The sequence below is a fragment of the Montipora foliosa genome, chromosome 1 (assembly GCF_036669935.1).
Source record: "Montipora foliosa isolate CH-2021 chromosome 1, ASM3666993v2, whole genome shotgun sequence".
In the NCBI taxonomy this organism is placed as follows: domain Eukaryota; kingdom Metazoa; phylum Cnidaria; class Anthozoa; order Scleractinia; family Acroporidae; genus Montipora; species Montipora foliosa.
In genome coordinates this window covers 46,187,379-46,199,399 of record NC_090869.1, presented here as the reverse complement: position 1 = coordinate 46,199,399, position 12,021 = coordinate 46,187,379, and the positions used below count along the sequence as shown (strand labels likewise).

The following is a 12,021-nucleotide window of genomic DNA, read 5'->3' as shown; positions in this document are numbered from 1 at the left end:
ATCAAGTAAGGGCTATACGAAAATATAATACAAAAAACATGAAGTACAATTTAAATGTTCTCTTTAACCCGAAAAAACGTTCGTACCATGTTCTTACTGTAAACGTTACTTGACTGTATAGCATTTCCGGAAAGAGATAAGGACATTACCAGGAAATTTAAAGAAGAAAATTGTGAGCTGAATCAGTATCAAATTCTTTTGACGTATGTGCATCTGGGTTAATTTCAGCCTCGATGTTCTTATAAAAAAAAAGGCACATTAAAATTCTAAAGCAAGGAAGAGAACGCCATATAAGGACAAGGAGTGAGTGTAAACATTTAACACTCGTTAACTGGTCGGGTTCTGTGTTTCTTTGTCCCTTACTTTGTATTTTCTCAGTTTCATCTTCCTATTCAATTAAATAAAACATGTAATAGTTCAACACATAGCAACTACGAAAATTCTAATTGCCTTTCCCAGCAGAATAAAGGGCATAACTGTCCAATGTCTGGCTTCAAAGCCACCTTGGTGTTCCAATTGCTAATGATAACCTGCAAGCACATGACGTTTTTATCAGGAGATTGTAAACAAAATGATATTGGAATGTCCGCGCACTACTAATAGGGCCTTGGTAGTTTTACACTTTTTTTCGGGCTTCTTCAAAACTTTCATTTGAGCAAGAAGCAAAGAAACGCAAAAATCAAGAGCAGACCACTTCTTTAGCGAAGTAATCTCTGTATTCAAGGTATACTTACAAAATCTGAGTCCTCCTGCTTCAATTCAGCGAATTTACATTCATCCGGGAGAACGCCAGTTTTGACCTGGAAGTGATGAAGACCAAAAAAATAAATTTATTATTCCCACATATCACTGAAATTCTTGATATTTAATAATTTGCTGACGTGAATCTTGGATAAGACTGAAATTTGCAAAGAACAAGTTCATGAAAGGCACACAGCCCCTTAAATCGCCATGGCCAAAGTGTAACTTGAACAGGAGCGTTTACCATTTGTCAACAAAAACGGAAAATTCCGGTTAGAAATTCAAATGGTACAGCTCATTCCACCGGAAAGTTTCTGAAAAAGATGGAGATCCTCAGACGTATTCCTCTTTTCCCGTTCCAACCGAAATGACATGAAAAATCATCTACCATTTGTAAACTCCCACTTGACCCGGTTCACTTTGGCCTCTTTCCCACCTTTCGACACTGCAGATGCAGCCGCCATTTTGATTTGTCATTATTTTCTTCTACTTCGGAGGTACTCGGTCCTGGCAAAACGCCACACCTGGAAAATCTTGTACCATTACGACCGTTCCATTCCAACCGGATTTTCCGTGCAAATGGTATATGCCCCAGGTTTCTGGTAAATAAAAGTGAAAGCAGTCTGCCATGCATAGCACACAATCTTAGAAAAAATCGTCATAAATGCAACCAGTGATATCGACACATGTTGACTGATAACCTGGTCGTTTTCTCTGTTTTGAAGTCCTTCATCTCTTCTTTCTTAGGTTTCGTCTTCCTATGCAATAAAAAATGAAGTGTTTGAGAGTATGAAGCATGCGACGAAGGAATGTTCTCATTACCTTTCCTGCTGCCAAATAGAACCAGGAACTTTAATTTTAAAATGTAGAGTTGTACTAACAAGATATGAGTAATCCTGCTTAAATTCTTTGCACTTCAGGAGAATGTCTTCTTTGACCTGGAAGTGATGAAAACAGAAACGAAATCAATAAAATGAAGAGAAGATGGTGATTACGCAGCGTGGTTTAAGTCCAGAAACATGGGGCAGTTAAGGTGTGAGAAAACAACATGACCGCAAATATATGCTCTGGCGAACGAATTTTTCTTTAGACAGTAGAATCTCTTTATAAGCTTTTGTTAGACTAACTTCATTTGTAGAACGTAGTTTCCTCCAAATTAGAATAGTACGGTTTATCAGTCGTACTTTGTCATCACTTTCTTCAAGACACTGCACATCCTCTAACAATACTTGAGCATCTTTTCCGTTGACCTTCGTAACAAAAGAACACACGAGGGTTAATCAGAGGACCTCAGCATTCGCTGTGTGAAAAGCAAATTAGTTTTAACCTTAACCGCCATTATCAAGCAACTTCTCTGTTTTTCCTCTTTACCCAGTGTGAGGGTTTGCTCACCTATGCGTCAAAAAGAAAAGGAACAAAAAGAAAAAAGTGTGGCAACATGCATCTTAAAACAAGGTGCTACCTCATAACATGACACCTTTATGAATATTTAGGACAAATAAGCCTTACAAAGAAGCCCACCAAGTTTTAACATGTATGCCAAGATCGTAGTGCAGTCCCGAATTTTCAGTCATATCCTTGCTTTCTCAAACCTCCCGATCATTTTTAATCAATGTTTTACTCCATTGGCAAAGAGAATTAGTAGATATTTATCCTCAAGTTTGAGTAACACAGATTTTTTGATCCAATTCTTCCATTTTTAGGGATTCTACGGTACTTAGAAAACAGCCTGTAAGAAATCGCTACTAAAAATAGTAGTTTTCAGTTACCATAAAAACCATTTTCAATTTCATGTTCTTGGGACTGTATCATGTCATGTCACACTTCAATTTATAATTATCAGTGCCCAGCAGTGGCGTCTAAACTGCCTAATATAGTTTTTGCTTTAAAGAATTTCATTCAAAAATCAATAATCATTATTAGCGACGAAAAGGCCAGTGTTAAGTAAGACATTAAAGGCTCACTAACCAGTTCTGTGACTTCCCGCTTGCCTCTGAGATCAACATCGTTCTTATTATTCGCTTTACTTGTGGATGGGTTGTCCTGGAAGTGGTGACAACCATAAGGAGATGTATCGTTTTATGAGTTATGAAATTTCGTTTGATCCATTTGATTGATATGTAAATGACCCATCAACGGCAACAAGATGTGAGAAAAAAAAATCTACAATCATTTCTTACACAGAACTGTCAACCTCAGAAAGGAGTATACCATTATTTACAGGATGAAAATGCAGTCGAAATGCAAAATCACAAACCAGATCTGTATCCTCATCTTCCTCACCTTCCTTATCCACTTCCTTTCCTTTAGTCTTCGAAAATGTGCTACCCTTTAAGTGACAAAATAAAATTAATGAAATCTTCCCATTAATGCAATCTGACAACAAAAATGAAGCTTCTGCTTTCTTCTGGGATAGTTTGATTCAACTTGCCCCAGAAACGTTGCAACAATTTGAAAGGTTTTCGTGTCCATTTCGTCTTGCCGTTTCTTTCGCTCTTTTTGTCCATATTCTCAAATACCTTCAGCACCTCTAGTAATTCTGGGTGACTCTCCAGCCTCTTTTATGTCATCAATTGAGAGCAAAGCATCAGCACTTTTGACAAAGCGTACATGCTCCTCAACAAAACTTGTTCCCATACCAGTAGTGTTCAAAGGTAACCTTGATAGTCCATCTGCAATGTTCTCAGATCCCGGTTCATAAGTGAGTGTAAAGTCGTAGTCCTGACATCTGAGAGCAATTCGTTCAGGGCGGATTGATTGAGTGTTTTTATTGAATACGCCAAGCAGTGGTTTATGATCAGTCGAGACGACAACGCGGCGACCATAAATGTAGCTATGCATCTTAAACTCAACAGCTGTCAACAATTAGCAGCAAGACACACCCAAGACCGACTGGGCTGGTATCTACTACAAGTTTGGTCTCTGCTTTCAAGGAGTAGTGTGCAAGGCATAGTGCTTTAATCAGAAGCTCTTTAACTTCCTCAAATGCTTTGGATGCTGTTTTACTCCATTTCCACACCACACCCTTCTGTGTAAGCTGTCGCAAAGGAGTGATAACTGTTGCAAGGTTGGGAACAAACTGTGTAAGGTATGTAATACTTCCTAGAAATGATCTCAGCTCAGCTTGATCACGAGGTACTGGTGCATATGCAATTGCTTTTACCTTGTCTGCATGGCGACCATAAATGTAGGTATGCATCTTCTGCAATCCGAACAGCACAGCCATTGCCTCTTGTTCTGTCTGCAAATACTTCCAGCAATGACCAGTCTTCTTACATTTTCTGCACTGTGCATTCCTCGCTGCGCATCTTCCGTCATTCGCAACATGATCCGCTCTTCCACATGGAAAGCAGGCTTTTTCTTTTGCTTTATTTACTGAAGATTTGACTGCATTAACATTAGATTTTTCTGGCAAATTTCGGGCTTCCTGTCCCCCAAGTAGCTGCGTATCCTTTGCAGATTCAATTGCTCTCCCGAGCTTCTGGGCTTTTTCCAGAGTAAGAGTCTCTCCTTGTAGTAGTAGCTTTTCTCGTAGATATCCGTCAGAACATTTCTCTATACTTGACGAAGGATATTATCATCAGCTACTTCCCCGAAGTTGCATATTAAACTCAGCATACACATACGTAATTCTGCAAATGAAGGTATCCAATGATTCATGTTGAAGTTGAGCATGTTTTCGAAACTTGTATCTCTCTGCCCACTTGTTTCTTTTAGGCTGAAAGTGTGCACTCAACGCTTGTTTAACTTCCTCAAATTTCTTTTTCTCTCCAGGCAAACCCGAGAACAAATGTTGGACTCCCGTCCCAGCAAGATGTAGAAGAGTAGCTGTTTGAACTTCGTCACTTTCTTTATCTAATTTCATAGCAATTCGGTAGTTGTGAAAGGCATCGACCCAAGACGTCCACCCATCTGCCAAGTTTGTCGCCTTTAAATTCACTGGAGACAACTCATCTTGATATGTTATCTGATTGTTGTTTATCCTCGTCGCCTATTTGTAGTATCGCAAGTAACTTTAATCGTGACTAGACAGACTAAGAGATGCACATAGTTCGTCCAGAACACATGTTACTAAAACGTTCCTGAAACGTTCCTAAGCTTCGCAGCCCGGCCTGCGATACACAGGGGTACCAGGATATAACACGTGTCACTATTCCAAAAACCATTAACACTTCCGCTGATATTAGATCGAGTAAACGTTCAAATTAATCAAGATAAAGAAATCTGTATCCGGTCTCACGACTGATAATTTCCTCAGGCTCGTTAATTTTTAATTGTTATCAAGGTAGTTGCTAAAATTCTTGACGAGCTACCGACAGAACGAAACTTTAAGGCTATCGTTTATTACATGGGAAATCCAAGGATACTATTGGCTTTCATGTTTCTTTTGTTACTTGCTATCCGTGACGTTTCAGACCAACCATCCAGATACCTCGTGAATCCACAAGATCCAAGTGCTAAAAAGGCATATTTTTAAATGAGTGCCTGCCGGTGTTTGAATTCTGTTTAAAGTGATGTTTTCATGAGCTGGAAGAATTTGATGTTTGGATTTCTTAGCTGAAATTTTAATTGCCCGAAAATAATAGGGAACAAGATCTTCCTTTGAGAAATTTCTAGCTGAAATGAACCATCCACAAAATGCAATGCAAGCTGACGTTTTTGATTGCCAAAGCAGGAAATAGGACTGTTTCGAGCAGGTTAGGGGCTATTATTTCCCCACTGCGAATCTTTTAGGCCATCTTTCAGTTACGAAAATCCGTGTGCATTCTTTGAACGACGCCGAAAACCTATGGTGAGCAGGGCCCGGTTGTTGGAAAGCCAATTAACTTAATCCAGGATTAGCGCAAACTTTTGTTTTATGTTTTCAACTTTTAGGTGAAAGTTTCTTTTCCTTATTTTTGTTTTTCAAGATTGATTTCTTCTAATGTAAAGTTTTGCCAAATATCAGCGGTGAAAAGCATTTAGGAGTAGGGAAATAAAGTCCTTGGATACTTTTTAAACTGGGATTAGCGTTAATCGGCTTTCAAACAACCGGCCCCTGATGTATACCGAAAGTTGTCTTTGGGTGCCCCTGATTACATGTTAATCTAGCATCAGCCTATGAAAAACTGACCCTAAGGAGACCAACGATACCCCACAATAGTGCCTAATCAGCCATGTTGACAGCATGGTTGTCTTGATAGTGTAGTGGTCATCACACCAAACTCAAATTGAAGAAACCTTTTATGAATCTCGTACAAATTGTATGCTTGTGGGGTTAATTTAAGACCTCTCAATATTTAAGTGCTATGAAATGGTAATATTTTTCCATCAAAGAGGCATATTTATCATCATACCCTAAATTGCTTGTTAAGGTCGGATATAACCTTCTGTCCACCAACCACTTTCTTCAGGATCTTGTACGCGTCTTCCTCTGAGACTGAGTACTTCAGAAACTGGAAGGTGTATGAAGAAATTTTCTGGCTTTTGCAGTACCTGCCTGGGTGTGCTGCCATTTTCTCGACTTCGGCAAAACAGCATCTACTGAGGCAAACTATTTGCTGAGCCTTCTTCATGCTTTAGCAGAAGGAAGATGAAACTTAAAGTGCCTATGAAGCAAATTGTTTTTTTGGCTTAATTATAAAATTTACCTTTCAAAACACACGAATCCGAAGTTTGAGATGTCCACTGTAAAAATTGACGATCGATTTTACAAGCTCTCAAAGTGTCCCTTTGAATCGCGCGACCAAAATACCACGTGACAACAACCGTGACGTCACGTTGTTGCCAGAACTTCAGATGCGATATGGCGGATAGTAAGAAAGACCAGAGAAAGCGAGGACGATATTGCGTTGCTGGAGTCCGTAATAAGCAAAGCTGTACGAACCGATCATACACCGAAGGCATAGGAATGCACCAGTTTCCATCTGATCCGGCTGTGAGGGCAAAATGGCTGAGATTTGTGCGTAAACACAGACCGGATTTTGCTGATCCGACATCGCGATATGCGTCACTATGTTCAGCTCATTTTGAAGAGTCTTGCTACACGCGGAGCTTGGCGATTATCGCCGAAATGGAGAAGAAAGGGGAGAAAATGAACGCAGTTCTTAGAAAAGGGTCCGTCCCGACCAGAGATGCAGTCGATCCTCCAGCTCTGAAGGACTTAAGCTACCGACAGAAGAGACAAGTAAGACGATTGTTTAAGTTTACATTGAGCGTCCTTATTAGCAACTTACATATGTATTTCATTGTTGATATTTGTAGTTTTACCTGCTAAATTTTCCATTTTAAAGAGTGATCAAGATTAGTATTACATAGCCTTCTGTTTGGAAATTAATTGCTTAGCCGTGGCTCGCTCTAAATGTTTATAAGTTGAGCTGATCGCATGAGATTCACTGGGGCTGCTTGACAACGGGGTCTGATCATGAGACTCAACCAAAATCTAGAAATTTACCGATCGATTGTTTTACAATGATAAAGTTTTCGATAAATATGTTTTTTGTTGGTATAATCAACAGAACTTTACACTTCACGGCTTTCACGAGTCATATTTTGTGTTTTACAATTACTGGAGAAGCTTGTAGTCACGACGTAAGCTAACCCATATGTATTTCCATTATATATTTTAGCTGAAGCGTGATGCCCTGTCTGATGTATGCAGACCAGCAAAAAGAAGAAGAAAATCTACTGAACTTCCAGAACATGTGCCTGATCAGCCATCAATTACATCGATAGAAGGATCACCCGAATATGTGCCTGAGACATCAATTGCATCCGTGGATGCATCACCAGAACATGCACCTGATCTGCCATCAGCCATTACATCCTTGGATGGATCACCAGTCCATGTGCGTGAGACGCCATCAAATACATCCACAGATGGATCACCAGAATATGTGCCTCAGACGCCAGCTACTGTCACTGATCATGAAAGGCTTTCACTAGCAGGCACACCACTTACAACTGAAAATATCTGCAAGGGTTGTACCCACAAGGTGAAGTGGAAAAACCTCCAGAAATCCAACCAAAGACTGAAGTCAAAAGTAACAAAATTAAAACGGGAAGTCTCCAGTTTGAAGATGACCATTGCTGAACTTCAATGTGTAAGGGCCATTTAGTGAATTTATTGATTTTGCATAGCTTAGACTCCTATAGGATCATACAGCTCTCGATCTACATAGCTGTATGCATTTCATTTCACAGCTGACGTCATAGAGTCATTTTCTTTTTTGAGTGTTGTAAAACCAAAACCAAAGTAATTACTTTGGGCCAACTCAATTGAAGCATCAATCAAAACTCATAGTAATGTGAGAAAAAGTGTGCAAGTCATGAAAATCAGCCCACTAATTACTTTTTGACACTCAACTAAAAACTGCTTTACCACATAATTATAACTAAACCTGCAACTAACTACGTTTTTTCTTTGTACTCAGCATTTAGAAGAGGATTCAGACATCGAAGAACCACGAAGCACTGATCCAACCGTGAAAGAATCCAGGAAACGCTCAGATTATTTTGCCTGGTCCAATACTGGCACAGAGACAGAAGATGAGGGAGGTGATGATTGGGACCCAGCAGGGGAGACCACAGAGGATGATGGTGCCACAGAGGATGAGGAGGAGTTGCCACAAGATCAACATGACATCAAGTAAGAAGAGATTTATAGTACACTAGAGTAATGTGATGGAATAGTGTAGTACAGTTTTCAGAAGAATTAGGTATTGACTGACATTTCGACCACCTGAATGTAGTTCAGATTTTTTAGACTAATACATTAGCGTTATGCCAACTAGTAACACTAGTTTATTCTTTTTAATAATACTTTGTTGAATAAAAAGATGAACACAAATAATACATGGGAAAACATACAGAACATGTAAAACGTTGTTACCAAAGTAGTATCGTTCATTTGCTCTGTTGATGATTGTTTGCTACAGTTGAATGAAATAATGGATTTCATGATCATTTACTTTGTTGTGTTATATATTGAATGTGTACATGATCATTCTAAATTCAGTTTACTTATTATATTATTTTCTTTTTCAGAGTGGATCCAAACAGCCCTGACTATGCCTACAATCAGCCCAAATTCATTGTATTTTATGAGATGCTGCTGAAGATTTTCCTGCTATTTTGTTTCAACTGTAAAGCTGAGAATCCACAAGTTTCCATGCGGCAGAATGGCACAATGGTGACAGTAAGGCAGCAGTGTACTGAGTGCAGTGGATATGTTTGGACCTCACAAACTTACATGCCACAGGGAAAGTACCGTATTGGCAATATGCTGCTGAGTTTTGCTTCTCTGATGGCTCAGGTGCCTCGATCAGTAAAATGTTGCTGGTGTTTCGGCACATGGGACTGGCGTGCTACACTCCACGGACCTTCTTTGCACATCAGCGGTCATTCATCTTCCCAATTGTGATCCATCATTGGGAGACTTATAGAACTGGGCTTGTCAGTAAACTCAAGAACATGAAAGATGTAGTATGGTCTGGGGATGGCCGATTTGATTCTATGGGGCATGCAGCCAAGTATGGAGTGTACACAATGTTGTGCACAACCATAATGAAAGTTGTCCACTTTGAACTTGTTCAGGTAACGTCATTTTGTTTCTAAAAGTTATGCATATACTTAACATGTATTTTGATGATCTCGTACATGTGGGGCAGGTCAAAAATTATACAAACAACTAAAAGTACCCAGTAATATTCTACACAGAGACGTGTGATAAGAAGTTTAGTACCAACTAAACCAGTTTGTTACTGTGGAGATACACAGTGTAAATAACTGTATTAGATATTTACCATTCTTATCCACAAGTAGTGTTATTTCCACTGCATGGATCTATTCCCTTGATTGCATGGCTTCAGTGACCGAAAATTGCCAGTCGCCATTTTCCCTATAGTTTTGCCTGCACAATTTGCCCCATATATCAAATCCCCTCACTCATGAAACACGAAAATGGAGACTGGGTACATAAACCAGGATTAAGCATGATAATTTTTATTATTATTCAACAAAATTGTTACAGTCTGCTGGTTTTTATAAATGCTCTTTTTTTAAAATTTCTATAGTTCTAGTTGGTTTCACATGCATTTATAATTAGTATACATAAATTTATATTTAGGATCCACTCCTAAGTGATAAATTATAAGAACTGAAGGGCATTTTCAGTTGAACATTCACAGTTGGCCAAACAGCTGCTTTATTTATTTATATAAATCAATAAAGTAGGTCCTCCAGGTCTGCCAAAAATATTCAAACAATCTAGAAAGTAACTTTCTTATATCTTTATAGGCAAACGAGACTGGGGGGAGTCAACAAACAGAACTTGAAGGAGCAAAACGGTGTTTTGCCTTTTTGGAGCAGCTTGGTTTGACCGTCAGAGTCTTTGTCTCTGACCGTCACAGAGGAATTGCGAAGTGGATCAGGAAAACTTGCACACAAACAACACAGTATTATGACATTTGGCATGTAGCACGTTCTATCACAAAGAAGCTCCTGTCAGCAAGCAAAGAGAAAGGCTGTGAGATCATCAAGGAGTGGGTGAAGGGGATTCGTCGACATCTATACTGGAGTGCCACATCAACCAAACCTGGTTTTGGCAGCCTTATACTTGCAAAATGGAACTGCTTCATGCGCCATGTCTCAAATAAGCACACTGACCACCCCGATCCTCTCTACAAGAATTGCAAGCACGAAGAACTTCAACCAAGAAAGTGGATCAAAATTGGTGAGCTTTAATGTGTGATTTGTTGACCTTACATGTTTATAACCAGGGCTATGGCGCGCCGTTTGTTTCAAAATTAATTATATCTACCGATTGGCCCACTCATCATTTAGTCACATACTCCCTTACCATAAGTGACCTTTATAGTTGGATAATTAGCATTTATTGGATCAGTTGCGAGTCACTTATTCCATATTTTATCAGTTTTACTGATTTATCGATTTGTTGTCTCTTACATTCAATCCGTTGTGTTCCTGATATTCCATCACTTGCACGGTTTTATTGATTAGTTGTGTGCTTAATATTCGATCAGTTGTACTGGTTTATCGATCAGTTGTGTCCCGAATATTCGATCAGTTGTACTGGTTTATCGATCAGTTGAGTCCCGAATATTCGATCAGTTGTACTAGTTTATCAATCAGTTGTGTACCTAATATTCGATCAGTTGTACTAGTTTATCAATCAGTTGTGTACCTAATATTCGATCAGTTGTACTGGTTTATTGATCCGTTGTGTACCTAATATTTGATCAGTTGTACTGATGTATCGATCAGTTATGTCCCGAATATTCGATCAGTTGTACTAGTTTATCAATCGGTTGTGTACCTAATATTCGATCAGTTGTACTGATTTATCGATCAGTTGTGTACCTAATATTCGATTAGTTGTACTGGTTTATCGATCAGTTATGTCCCGAATATTCGATCAGTTGAACTGGGTTATCGATCGATCGTGTCTCCGATATTCGATCAGTTGCACTGATTTATCGATCAGTTGTGTACCTAATATTCGATCAGTTGTACTGGTTTATCGCGGCGATCAGTCGTGTCCCTGATATTCCATCAGTTGCACTGATTTATCGATCAGTTGTGTCGCTAATATTCGATCAGTTGTACTGATTTATCGATCAGTTGTTTACCTAATATTCGATTAGTTGTACTGGTTTATCGATCAGTTGTACTGGGTTATCGATCCATCGTGTCTCCGATATTCGATCAGTTGCACTGATTTATCGATCAGTTGTGTACCTAATATTCGATCAGTTGTACTGGTTTATCGCGGCGATCAGTCGTGTCCCTGATATTCCATCAGTTGCACTGATTTATCGACTAGTTGTGTCGCTAATATTCGATCAGTTGTGTACCTAATATTCGATCAGTTGTACTGATTTATCGATCAGTTATGTTCCGAATATTCGATCAGTTTAACAATCAGTTGTGTCGCTAATATTTGATCGGTTGTACTGATTTATCGATCAGTTGTGTCCCTAATATTCGATCAGTTGTACTGATTTATCGATCAGTTGTGTACATAATATTGGATCAGTTGTACTGGTTTATCGATCAGTCGTGTCCCTGATATTCGATCAGTTGCACTGATTTATCGATCAGTTGTGTCGCTAATATTCGATCAGTTGTACTGATTTATCGATCAGTTGTGTACCTAATATTCGATCAGTTGCATGTATCTCTAATATTCGATCAGTTGTATTGATTTATCGATCGGTTGTGTACCCAAGATTCGATCAGTTAAGTCTCTAATATTCGATCGGTTGTACTGATTTATCGATC

The 12,021-nt window shown here is 39.0% G+C and overlaps 2 pseudogenes; one reads left to right on the top strand and one right to left on the bottom strand.

Moving 5' to 3' along the window:
- Positions 1-3,589: 3,589 nt before the first annotated feature.
- LOC137969941 (uncharacterized) lies at positions 3,590-6,296 on the bottom strand (annotated as a pseudogene).
- Positions 6,297-8,575: 2,279 nt separating this feature from the next.
- LOC137969934 (uncharacterized) lies at positions 8,576-10,464 on the top strand (annotated as a pseudogene).
- The last annotated feature ends 1,557 nt before the right edge of the window (positions 10,465-12,021 follow it).